Source organism: Oncorhynchus kisutch, linkage group LG18, assembly GCF_002021735.2.
Source record: "Oncorhynchus kisutch isolate 150728-3 linkage group LG18, Okis_V2, whole genome shotgun sequence".
Taxonomy (NCBI): domain Eukaryota; kingdom Metazoa; phylum Chordata; class Actinopteri; order Salmoniformes; family Salmonidae; genus Oncorhynchus; species Oncorhynchus kisutch.
This window is the reverse complement of record NC_034191.2, coordinates 43,746,818-43,764,323: the sequence shown is the minus strand read 5'-3', so window position 1 is coordinate 43,764,323 and position 17,506 is coordinate 43,746,818. Positions and strand designations below refer to the sequence as shown.

Here is a 17,506-nt window from a genome sequence, read left to right as displayed (position 1 = left end):
AGCAACAAACGTCAGACGGATGTAAACAAGCATAGAGGGTCCTTGATCCAGTGCTCTGACATTAAACATTCATAACTCGGGATGACTGGAGTCAGTCCACAGAGAAACGACCCGCACAGATCAAACGCCAACCGGAGAGAGTTTCTAAAAGGAAGTGACGTGACTCAATCTGTAGGCCAGTTGAACTTTACGTAGAAGGCTACATAGCCAGGGAATTGGGACGGGTATGAAGGCTACATATCCAGGGGAATTGGGATGGGACAGGGGAAAGCTGTAAGGTTTCTAGGGGTAGGGGGTACTGGGTGCCAGGGGGTTGCGCTCACGTAATTGCGGACTGCATTTAGGGGGCACAAAAATCCCTTCGCCAGCATCCTATGGCCATAGCCCTGCCCCCTCTAAAGAGAAGGCTCTATGATAACTCTATGATCCCTATAGCTCATTAACAGCAAGCCATTTTTAATGAGCTTTCAGCATGGCCGGTAGGAGGGGTGGGCACCAGATGCGCACACGCCCCCCACTACCGATTTCTATTGTGTAGGGGAGAATAAGGAGGGAATGAAGAGAACCAAAGCCGTTCACTGGACCAGACCCAGAGGAGTTGGTCTGCTCTTCTCCCCAAAGAGGGTGAGAGGGCAGGTACCACACAGGTGTGGGACAGGTAACATCCTGCACTTCTCCCCTTGGACCCAGGGCAGGTTCGCTATGTGGGCACTCCTGCACCATTTGGTGTCCATATGCACCAAATTATGTAAGGTAAGGTGATACACAGCAGTGCAGTAGCCACCACGGCAAATGCTTACCTTCCCACCCCCAACTGGTCTTTGTATTCCTGCCAGCCACCTCCAGTCCACACCTCTGTACCGGAGCAACGATGACCAACCCCGACCCTGCTCCATTCACACTGGGTCAGCCAATCACCTCTCTGGACTTTATCAGACACAGGCTGTCGGCCAATAGAGCAGGGCAGGGTGCGGGGGAAATCATCAGCTGACCGTGTGTGTGTGTGTCTGACCAGAGCCCAGCCCTGGGGCGGCGGTGGCATGGACTTTGAGATCTAATAGCCGTGTCTCAGCTCGACAGAGAAGGCTTTTGTTGGGCCAGGACAGGGAGAGGGGTTATAGGAGGACGGGCTCATTGTAATGGCTGGAATGGAATTTATGGAACGGAGTCGACCACATCAAACCATGGACACCTCGTGTTTGACTCATGTTTGATGTGTTTCACGTTCCATTTACTCCAGCCATTACAATGAGCCCGTCCTCCTATAACTCTTCCCACCAGCCTCTTCTGGTTGGAAACTTTTGGAACATTTAATGTCTTACCTGAAGTAAAATGGCCAGAAAGCCATCAGGGTTGTGCAAGAGCTTCCTGTGTGTGTGTGTACAAAATACTAACAGCTGAACCAACTGAAGTGTTTATAGAGCTAGCAGCACCGTCACGGTTACCTTCCCTGCCTTATGGCCATGCAGTCATGGGATTCATTCTTGATATTGTCTTTGACTCTTGTTATTAGTATAATCTCAAGGGGTAAACAGGGACACACTGTCGTATTGATAAGACATCCAATTCTGAAAGTTGCCACGAATAGCCCAGACAGACATGCAGGACTGTGATACACTGTGGTATTGTATGGGGCAGGCCTAGAGCCACAAACATGCCTCTACCTTATATTAGAATTAAGGTTGGGCTTTCTCATGTAAAAAGCCAATTAACTTCTCTTAATTACATTTAACGTCTGCCATCCAATCCTCCTCCCCCATGACTCCCTCTTTGCCTCCCAGAACGGAAAAGGGGGGTACAGTTTAGAAGGCAAGGCAGGGGTGAGGGTTCACACCAAAGGGGTGAGGAGAAAGGGGAGAGATGCGTTTGGGAATGAATAGGCTAAGCCTTCGTTCCCACAACCTCCACCTCCCTCCCTCCCTCCCTCCCTCCAACAAAGACCACAACGTGAAACCTAAACCCTGGAATTACACTCCCCCACCGTCTGCCCTCCCCTCCATCACCTAACTCTCCCAGTGAGAGTGTGAGAGGATGGGTGAGAGGCGACGCGGTCCCAGCCGTCAATCCAGTCTGTGCCGTTCAACACCTCCACATAATGAGCAGGGGGGGAACAATGCATTCAGATGGTGTCCATTCTTCAAGGGTTATATAATGATATTGAATGGCTGGGGAGGACCGTATGAGAGTGGCCTTGCCGGGCTTCTATGGGGAATAATCATGACAAGGTGGGAACGCTGTGAAACAAGGTTATGATAAAAACAGGGCAGGACGTCTATTGATGTCTGCCATTTAGGTGGTGCAAACAGCACACCTCTAGGATCTACAGGATTTCAATGGACCCAACTGTCTTTACACTGAAGCCTGAAGTTCACCAAAATGGCTAATATTACCAGCATTAAGATGTGTGTTTAGTAGTGTTTTCCTAAAGATGAGTCATGTCCTCGTGTACAGTTTCAGTGAATAGCCTAACTGAACATCTGTGTCTGCCTGATTCCCTTCAGTGAATTGTAGCCTAATACACTGATCGTATGTCATAGACGCCACTGTCTCCATCTCTCAATTCATGGTTTACGGCTCGTACTCTTTGCCAGGACCCACAGTGGTCCAAACCTTGCTTAAAACTTGGAGCGTTTAAACGTTTTCTTTATTTCCACTATTCGTCACGCCTGAAACGTGTCATGTCTTTTTTTGCTCTATTAACACTGAACATATTTGCTGAAATTCTCTTTGGAGTACTGTCATTTCAGTGGAAATTCTCATTTGGACCTCTTCCACCCACCTCAATACACCCTTATGACCAGCATAGAGAAAGAAAGAACGTGATATTCTAACCCGCACCTTCACAGTCTCATTCCTCCACTAGCTACCTCATTAATAAAACCTCCACTGCCACCTCCACCCACTCAATAACAAGCAGTCTGTTAACACTTCCAACGCTTGACACACATGACCATGTTCCCTCTGCACCTGGTTATAAACCTCTCTCTCTCTCTCTCTCGTTCCCTCCCTCCCTCTCTCCACACCTGAGGGCCAGTCACAGGGTCATTCTAACTCCCCAGCAACACATGAGAGAACTGGAAGAACTAGCTCCTCTGAACCCAGATCCATCCTTCCAGGGTTCCGTGCCAAACATAAACGCATGCACGTGCACGTGCACACACACACACACACACACACACACACACACACACACACACACACACACACACACACACACACACACACACACACACACACACACACACACACACACACACACACACATAGCATAACTGCCATGACCTGGCATTACCTGGATGGCCAGCTAAGTCAGCTCAGGAGAGTAGGCCTTGATTCGTGCTGGGAGAAGGAGGAGTTAGCGATGGTTGTGGATAACTCTGCTGTCGACCGTTCATCTGAGCGTGTCAAAACACATCTGTTTTTGGAATTAATATTCTATGGATTTTCTGATGCAAAGACGTCATGTACCGCGTAGGCGGTGTCGGAAGGTTCATATTCTTGATAATTTCCTAACGTCTGTGCTTTGCGTATGGATAAGCACATGAAAATGCATACAAGACTGTCCCTCACCCTCCCTTTGGCAAATCTGACCATAACTCTATCCTCCTGATTCCTGCTTACAAGCAAAAACTCAAAACAGGAAGTACCAGTGACACGCTCAATACGGAAGTGGTCCAATGAAGCGGATACTAAAATAAAGGACTGTTTCGCTAGCACAAACTGGAATATGTTCTTCAGATCCTCAAAAAGTTATACAGCTGCACCATTGAGAGCATCTTGACTGGCTGCATCACCGCCTGGCATGTCAGCTTCTTGGCATCTGACTGCAAGGCGCTACAGAGGGTAGTGATTACTGCCAGAATATCACTGGGGCCAAACTCCCTGCCATCCAGGACCTCTATACCAGGCGTTGTCAGAGGAAGGCCCTTATAAATTGTCAAAGACTCCAGCCACCCAAGTCATAAACTGTTTTCTCTGCTACCGCACAGCAAGCGGTACCGATGCACCAGGTCTGGAACCAACAGGACCCTGAATAGCTTCTACCCCCAAGCCATAAGACTACTAAACAGGACTCTGTAGTGGTACCTCATGTACTGGTACCCCCCTTCCAAAAGTATTCACACCCCTTGACTTTTTCCACATTTTGCTGCGTTACATCCTGAACTTAAAATTGATAAAATTGTGATTTTTTTTTTCACTGGCCTACACACTTTGAATAATGTCAAAGTGGAATTATGTTTTTGACATTTTTACAAATGAATTATAAATGAAAAGCTGAAATGTCTTGAGACAGTAAGTATTCAACCCCTTGGTTATGGCAAGCCTAAATAAGTCCAGGAGTAAAAATATGCTTAACAAGTCGCCTAATAAGTTGCACAGACTCACTCTGTGTGCAATAATAGTGTTTAACATGATTTTTGAATGACTACCTCATCCCTGTACCCCACACATAAAAGTATATGTAAGGTGTCTCAGTCAAGCAGTGAATTTCAAACAGATACAACCACAAAGACCAGGGAGGTTTTCCAATGCCTCACAAAGAAGGGCACCTATTGGTAGATGGGAAGAAAGAAAAAATAAACAGAGATTGAATATCCCTTCGAGAATGGTGAAGTTGTTAATTAAACTTTGGATGGTGTATCAATACACCCAGCCACTACAAAGATACAGTCATCCTCCTTCCTAACTCATTCGCAGGAGAGGAAGGAAAACACTCAGGGATTTGGTGACATTAAAACAGTTACAGGGTTGAATGGCTGTGGTTGAATAAAACTGAGGATGGATCAACAACATTGTAGTTAATCCACAATACTAACCTAATGGATAGAGTGAAAAGAAGGAACCCTGTAATTTAAAAAACAAATCCAAAACATGCATCCTGTTTGCAACAAGGCACTAAAGTAATAGTGCAAAAAATGTGGCAAAGCAATTAACTTTTTCTCCTGAATACAAAGTGTTATGTTTGGGGCAAATCCAATACAACACATTACTGAGTACCACTCCATATTTTCAAGCATACTGGTGGCTGCATCATGTTATGGGTATGTTTATAATAATTAGGAACTGGGGAGTTTTTCAGGATAAAAATTCAACGGAATGGAGCTAAGCACAGGCAAAATAATAGAGGCAAACCTGGCTCAGTCTGCTTTCCACCAGACACTGGGAGATTAATTCACCTTTCAGCAGGACAATAACCTAAAACACAAGGCCAAATCTACACTGGAGTTGCTTACCAAGAAGACAGTGAATTGTCCTGAGTGGCCGAGTTAGTTTTAAATTAAATCTACTTGAAAATCTATGACACGACCTGAAAACGGTTGTCTAGCAATGATCAACAACCAATTTTTAGAGCTTGAATAATTTTTTTAATGGGCAAATGTTGCACAATTCAGGTGTGGAAATTTCTTAGAGACTTACCCAGAAAGACTCACAGGTGTAATCGCTGCCAAAGGTGCTTCGACAAAGCATCGACTCATGGGTGTGAACACTTATGTAAATGAGATATTGCTCTATTTCATTTTCAATAAATCTACAAAAATGCATAAAAACATGTTTTCACTTTGTCATTATGGGATGTTTTGTGTAGATGGGTGAGAAAAATATATATTTAATCCATTTTGAATTCAGGCTGTATCACAACAAAATGTGGAATAAATGTGGAATAAGTCAAGGGGTATGACTACTTTCTGAAGGCATTGTATATATATAGATATATATATGTCATGTTCTGACCTTAGTTCCTTTTGTATGTCTTTATTTTAGTTGGTCAGAGCGTTGTCACGCCCTGGCCTTAGTATTTTGTGTTTTCTTTATTATTGTGGTTAGGCCAGGGTGTGACATGGGTGATTATGTGTTTGCTTGTCTAGGGGTTTTGTAGATTTATGGGGTTGTGTTTAGTATAGTATTCTAGGTAAATCTATGGTTGCCTAGAGTGGTTCTCAATCAGAGATTGTTCCTGTCTCTGTGTTTTGCACAAGTTAGGACTGTTGTCACGTTACTTTTATTGTAAATTGTTTGTATTTTCATCTTTCATTAAAGATCTTTATGAATAACAACGCTGCATTTTGGTCCTCCTCTCTTTCACCAGAAGACCGTAACAGGTGTGAGTTGGGGTGGGCATTCTATGTTTTTGTTCTGTTATATTCTATGTGTTTGGCCTAGTATGGTTCTCAATCAGAGGCAGGTGTCAGTCATTGTCTCTGATTGGGAGCCATATTTAGGTAGCCTGTTTTCTAATGTATTTGTATCCTGTGTTAGTGGTTTCACCATATGGGACTGTTTTGTTTGTACTTTTGTTATTTTGTTCAGTTGACTTATTAAATATCATTATTGACACTTACCACGCTGCACATTGGTCTGATCCTTGCTACTCCTCTGAAGAGGAATTCCGTTACTATGTGTGTGTGTGGCAAGAAAGTATGTAAACCCTTCGGAATTACCTGGATTTCTGCATAAATTGGTCATAAAAGCTGATCTTCATCTAAAGCACAACAATAGACGAGCAGTCTGCTTAAACTAACAACACACAAACAATTATACGTTATGTCTTTATTGAACACAGTGTAAACATTCACAGTTTAGGGTGAAAAAAGTATGAACCCTTGGATTTAATAACTGGTTGACCCTCCTTTGGCAGCAAAAAGCTAACAATCTAACTAGCTACCTTCCTGAGAGGAGCTTGTTCTGATAGGTAAGCTTTGCATCTCTTCAACTGTTGACACTTACAAATAATGGAAATGTTATCCTGCTAGCTAGTTTTTACAACACTTATTGTACATAATGATAGTGAACTGTACAACTACTAACGTAGTTAAAGTAAGTTAATAGTAATCTAACTGTCTTACTATCTGATTGTGTTCTGCCTTGAATTATGCAAGTATTTGCTTTGGATTGCAGTGATTAGAAACAACCCAGGGACCATAGTCCATCTCAACTAGTCCTGTGACCCATTTGTACTGCAAGGTAGCTAGTTAGCTAAGTAAAGATGACTAAAACTACCCCTTTTATATACCCGCTGATATATATATCTACTGATACCTGTGTTTTCTCTATTGCATCCCTCCACCTCCCCTTTCTACTCCCTCTTCCTGTTTACTCTGTTCTAGTTCTACGGAATCTACAGAGGGGTTCTGCAGTGCCAGACAGCAGGGTACCTCCAGGGCTCCTTTCCCAACATCCAAAGTCCTCCCCCCTGATCTACCCAACATCAGACAACCAACCTTCATCAAGATGCGTCATACTCCTACATTTCATCTACTGCCATAACATTCTGGTTAAGTATTTTCTCTGTAGATCTTCCCTAAATGTTTTTCAGTTGTAGGTGGGTGTGTTAACATGCAAAACAACGGTTTTAAAATAATGTTTGGTATGTTACGGTTTCAGTTATGAATGTGAGATGTCACAGGGATTGATTTTTATTATACAATGATTTTTGAACTGCCATTTTCATGCATCTATGATTTACCTTTACTGTCCCTCTTGCAGAAGACTCTCATTGTCTCATCCGACAGTTCCCACATCACACAAATCAATTCACTTCTTGCAGTTTAAGAGCCCAAAGCCCAAGACCTGAACACAACTGCAGGCCAAAGTACTGGACAGCATACAGTACCACTACCACACGCCCTTAAGGAGATCACAAATATCCTGGACACATTTTTTATTTAACCTTTATTTAACTAGGCAAGTCAGTGAACAAATTCTTATTTACAATGATGGCCTAACGGGGAACAGTGGGTTAACTGTCTTGTTCAAGGGCAGAACGACAGATTTTTACCTTGTCAGCTCGGGGATTCAATCCAGCAACCTTTCGGTTACTGGCCCAACGCTCTAACCACTAGGCTACCTACCGTCCCACATTAGTACTAGTGGGGGGAAAAAACGGACCTACTTTATACTTGGAGGAGACTTAATCAAGCTATCAATCTTGAATAAGTTATTGTGTCATTCTCTCGGGCACCAAAAGTATTTATAGGAGACAGAATGCGATCGGACCACCATCTAATTAGCCTCCACATAACTCTTACAGAATTTCCATGTGGACGGGGGTAATGGAAATGTAATCAAGGCCTACTGGATGACAATTGGTTCTTAACTAAGACAAAATAATTTATAACTGAATTTTTCACCCACAATATACAGGTGCAGCAGATCCCCTTACTGTATGGTTCCCTTCCAAATGTGTCTTCAGAGACCATGCCATGCAATGCCATGCTCATCTGTAAAACAAAGCAGTTTCGGTCAAAAGAGTTTAGACTGCCTCCCAAGTGGTGCACTGCTTTGCAGTGCTTGAGGCATCACTACAGAACCGGCTTCAATCCCAGGCTGTGTCATAGCCGGCCACGACCAGGAGACCCATGAGGCGGCACACAATTGGTCCAGCATCGTCCAGGTTAGGGGAGGGTTTGGCCGGATGGGATTTCCTTGTCCTATCATGCTCTAGCGACTCCTTGTGGCGTTCCGGGTCCTTGTGGCTGACTTCGGTTGCCCAGGTGGATGGTGTTTCCTCCGACACATTGGTACGGCTGGCTTCCGGATTAAGCGAGGAGTGTGTCAACAAGCAATATGGCTTGACAGGGTTGTGTTTCGGAGGACACATGGCTCTCATCCTCCGCCTCTCCCGAGTCCATAGGGGAGTTGCAGCGTTGGGACAAGACTGTATCTACCAATTGGATACCATGAAAAAGTGCTACATTTAAAAAAATCTAAAACAATATATAAAGGTTTAGACTAACAAAGGAAATAGAGGAACTGACTGCACAGGTAGCTGGCAATACAAACAGTACTATAGAGGTAAGAGGAAAAACAAAAAGAACTTGAGGAACTTATTCATGAACGATCAAGTGTCATTTATTACAACAATAAAGAGAACTGAATGGAAAATGGGGACAAATGCACAACATTTTTCTTGAATCTTCAACATCGAAATCCTACCAAAAAGAAGTTACAGAAACCCATTACCAATGACAGTCATCCATGATCCACCAAATTATATTTTGAAAAAGGAAGCAAAATATTTTAAGCATATGTTTTCTTTCCATTCTCCTTCATCTCCACTGAATGATGTTAACTGTAAGGATTTTTTCCCTAATAATAATGTAAAATTAACAGATGTACAGAAAGACCTGTGTGAAGGCCAACTTACAGAAGAGGAACTTTTTGAGGCAATAAAATACTTTTGGTCTGGGAAAACCCCCAGGACTTGATGGCATACCAGTAGAGATTTATCAAACCTTTTTTTATGTACTAAAGATGCACTATTAGAATTTTCTAACTACTCCTATAAAAATAGTCAACTACTCAACAAGGTCTGATTTCACTATTACTGAAACAGGAGAGATAATATACAATAATTACTTGAAACAGTAGAACAAAACGAAACCTCAAATAAACCAGGCCTGATCTTTATAGCAGATTTTGAAAAGGGTTTTAATCAAGTATCACTAGAATTTATACATAATTGCCTGGACTATTTTAATTTAGGTGAATCTCTTATATACTGGATTAAAGTTATGTATAGCAACCCCAGGTGTTCAATAGTAAATAATAGTTACATCTCAGAAAGTATTGAACTGTCAAGAGCAGGAAAACAAGGCTGTCTGCTGTCTCCATATCTATTTCTTATGGTTGAAATGCTAGCTATTCAAATCAGATCCAAGAACATCTCAAGGGGTTAGAAATCCAGGTCTTTAAAACAAAAGTGTCGATGTATGCAATCTGGATCCCTGCCCGGTCTCATTGAAAATCACTTCTCTAGCCTCTCTGGACTAAAATCAAATTATAATAAGTGCACCACATTACGTATTGGATCTATAAAAGATACAACTCTTACATTACCATGTAGTTTAGCAATAAAATGGGCTGATGACGAAGTATACGTACTTGGTATTCATATTCCTAAAGATATAAATGAATTTACTACAACACATTTTTATGAAAATTCTCAAAAATAGACAAGATTCTGTAACAATGGAGAGGTAAATCACATGGATCAATTCTTTAGTCCTATCAAAGTTTACTTCTTTACTTATGGCATTGCCTACTCCAGATAAATAAATAAAAATCATATGAACATAAAATATTTCACTTTATTTGGAACCCTAAGCCAGACAAATTTAAAGTGCCTATTTATATAATGTATATGAGTTTAAGGCGCTGAAATTAAATATTAAAGCATTAAACCTCTCACTAAAAGCTTCACTCATACATAAATTATACTTAAACCTGAATTTGTTCTCCAGTAGATTACTAAGAATTTTTTGTTGTCTTTTTACAGATTACAACTTCTACTTTCTGGTTCTTTGAAAAAGAAACCTTGTTCAAAGTATTGCCCTTTCTGAAACAAGCTGTACAAAGCTGGTTACAATTTCAATTTATCCTCCAGAAAAGACAAATATTACAACATATTATGGTTAAACTCAAATATACTCATTGATAAAAAAAAACTACATGATGGACATTAAAAAATATATATATTATATTTATTAAGGATTTTATGAGTAGTATTGGTGAATTTATGTAGCTATTGAAAATGTATGGGTATGTTTGCTCAGTCCAAACTACAACCAACTGATTGCAGCATTACTGCAAAAATGGAGGAGGCAGGTGGAAGGGGGACAAAGTAGAGAATTTGATAGTCTGCTATATATTAAACACCAAAACTGTCTGAAAAAGATTGGCATAAATAGAAAAATATACCAGTTTCATTTGAGGACAACAAATGTTGACAGCTGTGCCATACAGGTTGCAAAAATGTTTTTCTGATGTACTAATTCCATGGCACACGGTATATAAACTAATACACAAAACAACACTTGATTCAACAGCAACTTTTTCAGTTTAAATTATTATACAATATTCTTGCCACCAAGTTTCCTAAGGTTAGAGGCAGAAGCCTGAATGGGACACACACACTCTCAGCTCTGCAGATTTTGCTGAACAAAATTATTAGATCATTTATTCTGGTATTGTCCCCACGTAGCTTATTTCTGGTCACAGGTTCAGAAATGGATGAAAAATCACAATATTCATCTAAAATTAACCCTACAAATTGCAGTGTTGGACGATTTGGAAAGTCATAGTCAGTCAATAAATAATATAATATAATACTCTTAGGAAAAATATTTATCTTTAACGTACAATCTGAGGATACTATGTGATTAGAAAAGTTCAAAGTTCATGTGAGACATCACAGCACATTTGAAAAATAAATGGAGCGTGGAAATCAAAAAGTGGTGGTCTACGGAGACTGGTGGGATGGGCTGAGAGTAGCAGAGGGCTGGGTTTAAAAAGCTCATAATCGGTAATCGTTATTGAAAACACTAGGTAGATGTCAGAGTACTAACTATCCAAAATGTTGTTTGTGTATATATTGTGTGTATATATATATATATATAATATTATTATTTATTTTTTTAAATAATGTCTTATGTATATAACAAAAAACAAACTGTAAAAGCAAAAATGTAAGGGAATTATATTGTGTGTTGCTGACCATGCAATACACTGCTACAGCAGAACTAACCTCCAGTGTCTCTCTCCCTCCCTTCCCTCTGTAGTTAGTGAAGCACAGGGACAGGGTGTTTGTTGGTGGGGGACAAGGTGTTTGTTTACTATGTTGGCATGCTGCTGGATGAAACCCTGTTTTACTCTGGCCTCGAACAAGGAAATAAGTTATCTTTTGAGCTGGGCAAGGGTGTGTGTGTCTCAAGTGTGTCTGTGTGTTAGTGTGGGCCAGGCAATCAAGGCATTGGACCTGGGTGTAGTCACTATAACTGTGTGTGTGTGTGTACGTCATGCAATCAAGCTGTGATACCTGGGAGTGGTTACTATGAAAGGACAACCAGAGTATGACTACGGCAGTCCACCCGAAGATACCCCCCCAACCACGTCTTCCAGGTCTGTCTGTGAGGGATTGAGAGAGTTTTTTTTTTTGTTATACATTCAGTCAACATTGACATGTGTGATTTTGTGAGAGTGCTTAAATTAATATTTTGTTTGTGTGTGTTAGATGGAGCTGTTTTAGTTACAAGGGAGGATGGAGGAATCTTCTGTCGCATCATCACTAAGGGACCGGGATACGCCGAGCCTAATGGAGCTGCCGTAGAAAGTACACACACACAAACGCACACACAACCTATCATCATCAATAAGGATTTGTTTGTGAAGGCTGGGATAAAGATTCCATCAGGTGCACTATATTCCCAGGTAGAGAACCCAAAATGAACAAGACAGTAACTGCAACTGCAGAAACTGACCACAAGATGGCAGGCTACCCCTTATATAAAAAAGGTTATACTGAATAACTACTTCACAAGATCTTAAAGGCCCAATGCAGTCAAAAACATAAGGGTTGGAATAATACTCGAAAAATGTGAAAATGATGACAGACAGTGGACTTTTAGTATAAGAGCTGTTTGAAAAGGCTGCCTGAAAGTTCAGCCTGTTTTGGTGGGAGGGAGTTTTGGCCTTCCATGGTGACATCACCATGTGGTAAATTATGTAATAGACCAATAAGAAAGAGTTCCAATCCTCTCTGCCAATAAAAACTCTTTCAATCTTTCCCCACTCAAAGCTAACATTTGGAATTGTTTTGCTATTTGATTTAGAATTTTAGAACTCCTTTAGGTATTATTATTTGATAAAATATTGAATTTGGCCTTTACTACTATAGCCCAAAGAAACTCTTTGAATAACACATTCATAAATGGCAAAAAAGACAATCAAAAAATAGATCATAAGGAATTTTTTGAAGTGTCTGTTCTATATCTAGGAGATATATAAGAAAACTCAGAAAACTTACGTATTTACCCTCTTATTTTGAGTTTTTCCCCACAAAGGCCACTCTAAAATGACATTAGAGTCTTATGGTAGAGAAATTAACATTCAATTTTCTGGCAACATTTCTGGTGGAGATTCCTTCAGTCAGAATGCCAATTGCACACTCCCTCAATACTTGAGACATCTGTGGCATTGTGTTGTGTGACAAAACTGCACATTTCCGAGTGGCCTTTTATTGTCTCCAGCACAAGGTTCACCTGTGTAATGATCCTGCTGTTTTTTATCAGCTTCTTGATATGCCACACCTGTCAGATGGATAGATTATCTTGGCAAAGGAGAAATGCTCACTAACAGAGACAAACTTGTGCATAAAATTTGATCTTTTTGGGGGGAGGGGGTCTTTTATTTCAGTTCATGAAACATGAGACCAATACATTACATGTTGCGTTTATATTTTTGTTCAGTATAGTTTGTAGCTCAAACAGTTTGGACACTACAGACAGAAGTTGTCACTTTAGCATTACTGACTGTGGGGTCGTAGAGCAAAATGGAAAACACCTTTGAACACCAACCATTTAGACGCCTCAGGCATTTTTGTGAGAAGACCGTTTTTCATAATGTCTCATGGTCTGACAAACACAGCTGTAGCTCGACCACATAGGCGAATTAGATTTAATTTAAAGTTTTGGGCAGGTTGCATAGTGGCTGATTTCATAATCACATTCCTCAGATGGGAGATTTGATGCCCTCTGCAACCCTAAACCTTGTTTGTGTTGTATTTTAACATGCAGAATGTCTGGTTTATTTTCAGGTGGCTAAAGGGGTTGGTGGATGCAGAGCTGCAAGCCAGGGCTGAGAGAGGCTGTTAGTCCAAGTTTTTTGTGAGACTATTATAGTCATAGACACAGCTCAAACGAGAGTAAAGTATCTGTATCAGATGAGGCATGTCCCCCCCTGTAGAGCTGACACTAAATGATCCTAAAGGCCCCATTTACATTTGACATTTTATACAATTAGCAGACGCTCTTATCCAGAGCGACTTACAGTTAGTGCTATCATTTTAAGATAGCTAGGTGGGACAACCACATCTCACAGCCCTGGGGGACACCAGTAGTGAGAGTCTGTGGTGCAGACACAAATCCTCTCCACGTCATCTGGTAGGAGCGGCCTGCCAGGTAGGATGCAATCCAAGAGTGTGCAGAGCCTGAGACGCCCAGCCCTGAGAGGGTGGAGAGGAGGATCTGACAGAGCCCTAGACGCCCAGCCCTGAGAGGGTGGAGAGGAGGATCTGACAGAGCCCTAGACGCCCAGCCCTGAGAGGGTGGAGAGGAGGATCTGACAGAGCCTGAGACGCCCAGCCCTGAGAGGGTGGAGAGGAGGACCTGACAGAGCCTGAGACACCCAGCCCCGAGAGGGTGGAGAGGAGGACCTGACAGAGCCTGAGACACCCAGCCCCGAGAGGGTGGAGAGGAGGAGCTGATGCTTCACGGAGTCGAAGGCAGCGGATAAATCTAGGAGGGTGAGAACAGAGAAGAGTCAGCTTTGGCAGTGCGGAGAGCCTCCGTGATAACAGAGAAGAGCAGTCTCGATTGAGTGACCCGTCGTGAAGCCTGACTGGTTAAAGTCAAGACGATTGTTCTGCGAGAGATTTCAAGAAAGTTGATCAGAGACCGCGCGCTCAAGTGTTTTGGAAAGAAGAAAAAAGAAAGGATACAGGTCTATAGTTTTTGACGTCAGATGTTGGTCGGGTGTCAGATGTTGGTTGAGTGTTGGTTTCTTGAGGAGGGGAGCAACTCAGGCCATTTTGAAGTCAGAGGGAACACAGCCAGTGATGAGGGAAGTGAGGAGTGGGAGAAGATCTCCAGAGATGGTCTGGAGGAGGGGGTGGGGTCAAGCAGGCAGGTTGTCTGGTGGCCTGACTTCACTAGTTGCAGGATGTCATCTGGAGAGAGAGGGGAGAAAGAGGTCAAGGCGTAGGGTAGTCCTATGTGAGTGAGACCAGTGGACTCAATAGGCTGAGTGAATGAGTAGCGGATGTCATCAAGCTTTTTTTCAAAGTGGATGACAAAGGCGTCCACAGAGAGGGAGGAGCGAGGGGGAGGGGTTGGAGGATTAAGGAAGGAGGAGAAGGTGGGAAATAATTTCCTAGAGTTAGAGGCAGAAGCTTGAAATTCAGAAAGTGGTTTTAGAAGCTGATGCAGAGGAAGAGAAGGTCTCGATCTCAGCCGCCTGCAACCCTGTTCTGTAAACTCGCAATGAGTCACTCAGACATATTGAAACATATTTCTAATTGTTTTCATAACTTCCTTCTTGCATTTGTTAATAAGCACAATAAAAAAATGGACTTTTCAAATGAGTTATCCTCATGGCAATGTTTTTGAAATGAGGGGGTTTTATGTGGAAGGTTTCCTCATTACCATACGAAAGTGATGTCATTATGTGTGCTGCAGACAGAATACTAGTGGCAGCAACACCAAAAGGGAAGTTTTATTCGAATTCAATAATTGATTACATAGATTTGAAAAAAGCATGGTTAAAGCCTTACAGGTTTTGTATACCAAGTAAGGCTAGAGACGTCCATTTGAAGGTGATACATAATATATCCAACAAATGCCTTGATTTCGAAGTGCACAGATGTGGACAAGAATTATTATTTTTTGTCGTAACGTAATGTAATACCCAAATTCTGGGATGATCTTGATCTCGTAGTATATTTTTCAAATGGGTATGTTTCAAACTTTACCTTGAGCAAAAATGACATTTTTTAAAATTTTGACAACATTGCTAAGAGGCTAGATTTTATTGTAAACATCGTTATACTTTTACATTTTACTTACATTTTATTTTACTTGTACAGCGCTTTTCGAAGAATCTCAAAACACGTCAAAAGTTGAGAAAAAAACAGACCAAAAAAATGGAAACAGTGGAGATTGAAAGCCGTCATTTTGGGATGAAGTTGAGGCAGTTTGGTTTGGAAAGGCAATGGAGGGGGGCATAGATGGGACAGCCAATGAGAAACAAGGGACAAATCGCAATTTACTGGGGGAGAGGGGTGGTCCAAAATAGGGGAGGGTTGTCAAACTTTTTATTTCGCTTTGGGGTGTATTATGTTGTGTTTGTTTTTTTAGCACAGGAGGGTAAGTGCGTTTTCCCCCCTGGTTTTCATTCGCTCTTTTGCAGGTTTTACTATTTAATTTATTCCATCCAAGCCAAATTTCCTCATCTGCTTGCATGTGCTTCCCCTATATCAAGATATTATGCACTATGCTTTTCCTTGTGCTAACTTTTAGTATACCACAGGTCAGCATAGTTTATCATGCTAACTTTTAGTATACCACAGGTCAGCATAGTTTATCAGTCTAACAGTCTATCCTGCCCTCCATACACAATTCAAAGTGGCAATAATGGTATTTGGACCGTTTGTCCAGATCTGCAATAGGCTAGCTAGAAATCATACCACACATAAAAACATTCAAAGCTGCATAAATTTTTTAGATGAATGGACAAGAACAAATAGGATTAGCTGAAAGGCAGCGGAGAGGCCAGGTGCATCATTGCGCATGAAAGAACAGTGAAGACGTGAGGCACACAACTCAAAAAGCTCTACTGATCTTGTTTAGGGACAATCCAATTATCCTACCTATGCTAGCCCACAACACCAGGTGGCACCGTTTCTGGAGGCGGTGGATCATCTGGACCAACTATTGAGGAAGTTGACTTAATAACCATTCCAACGTTTCTGCAACTACCTCCCCCTAGCAAGCAAGGTTTGAAATATGTTCTATGCTCTTGTGGCTTTGAGTCAACATTCTAGCCTACTCTATGCCGCAGTGAAAGTGTCATTTGAATAACAGTGCAAAAGCACTGTGATATGAATGTGCCATTAGATTTGGATCAGTTGTGGGTCTACTTTTGACAGTTTATAAGGTCTAGAAAGGAACAGTAGCAGGCCACTCTGGCTGTATTTTTACTTTTGATACTGAATGCGCTGTTTGTTGAGATCCTCATTCTCCCAAATCGTCCTATAATAATGTGGCCACATATGCTCCCGGCATGCCCAGTTGTCCAGGAAAGTTCTGCTTCCTCTCCAATCCTCTCCGGCTATTCTTCAAACACCTAGAACCTAACGCTTCATAGCCAAACTATGTATAATGTAACTGTTCAGATGTATTACCTTTTATATATGGCATAAACACATCCAGTCACAATGTTTGAATCAGATTAGGCTACTTCAAAAGTGTCATGTAGTACAAGAAGTACATTTGATGGAACACAACTCTGATGGGAAAATGCTCCATGGGTTCCCTTAGCTGGTACTTGCCTGCATTTGGCTGAGATTTTTTGAATTAAAGCAGATAAATAAAATTGTAGCAGGACAAATTTTCCAGGAGAGGCTGTCTATCATAGCCGACACCCCGAATTGGCGCTTCAGTACCAATCTCTCTCGCCTTGCGCACACGTGCGCCTGCTGCTGAGGAGAGAGAGGAACAGAGGAGCCTTGGCCTAGTGCCTAGGCTACAGATACTTGCAAAGATGGAGGCCTTTTTCAAGTCAAACAAAAGTTAGATGAAAAAGAGGATGTCTTTAGTGAAAAGCCTACAAGAGGAATTTTATGCGAGTTTTAATATTGTAGTGGACACATTTTTTTAAAGAATACAGGCTACTGTGCAACTCCCTATTTAGGTAGGATGCAATTTTGGAACTAAAACGTAGTTTAATAATTTGT

The 17,506-nt window shown here is 41.6% G+C and overlaps 1 long non-coding RNA gene across 1 annotated transcript; it reads left to right on the top strand.

Annotated features, from left to right (window-relative positions):
• The first annotated feature begins 11,435 nt into the window (after positions 1-11,435).
• Positions 11,436-14,035, top strand: LOC116354771 (uncharacterized). Its single transcript, XR_004204000.1, has 3 exons — positions 11,436-11,898; positions 12,011-12,109; positions 13,592-14,035. It is a non-coding gene; the product is annotated as an uncharacterized LOC116354771 (long non-coding RNA).
• Positions 14,036-17,506: the final 3,471 nt, after the last annotated feature.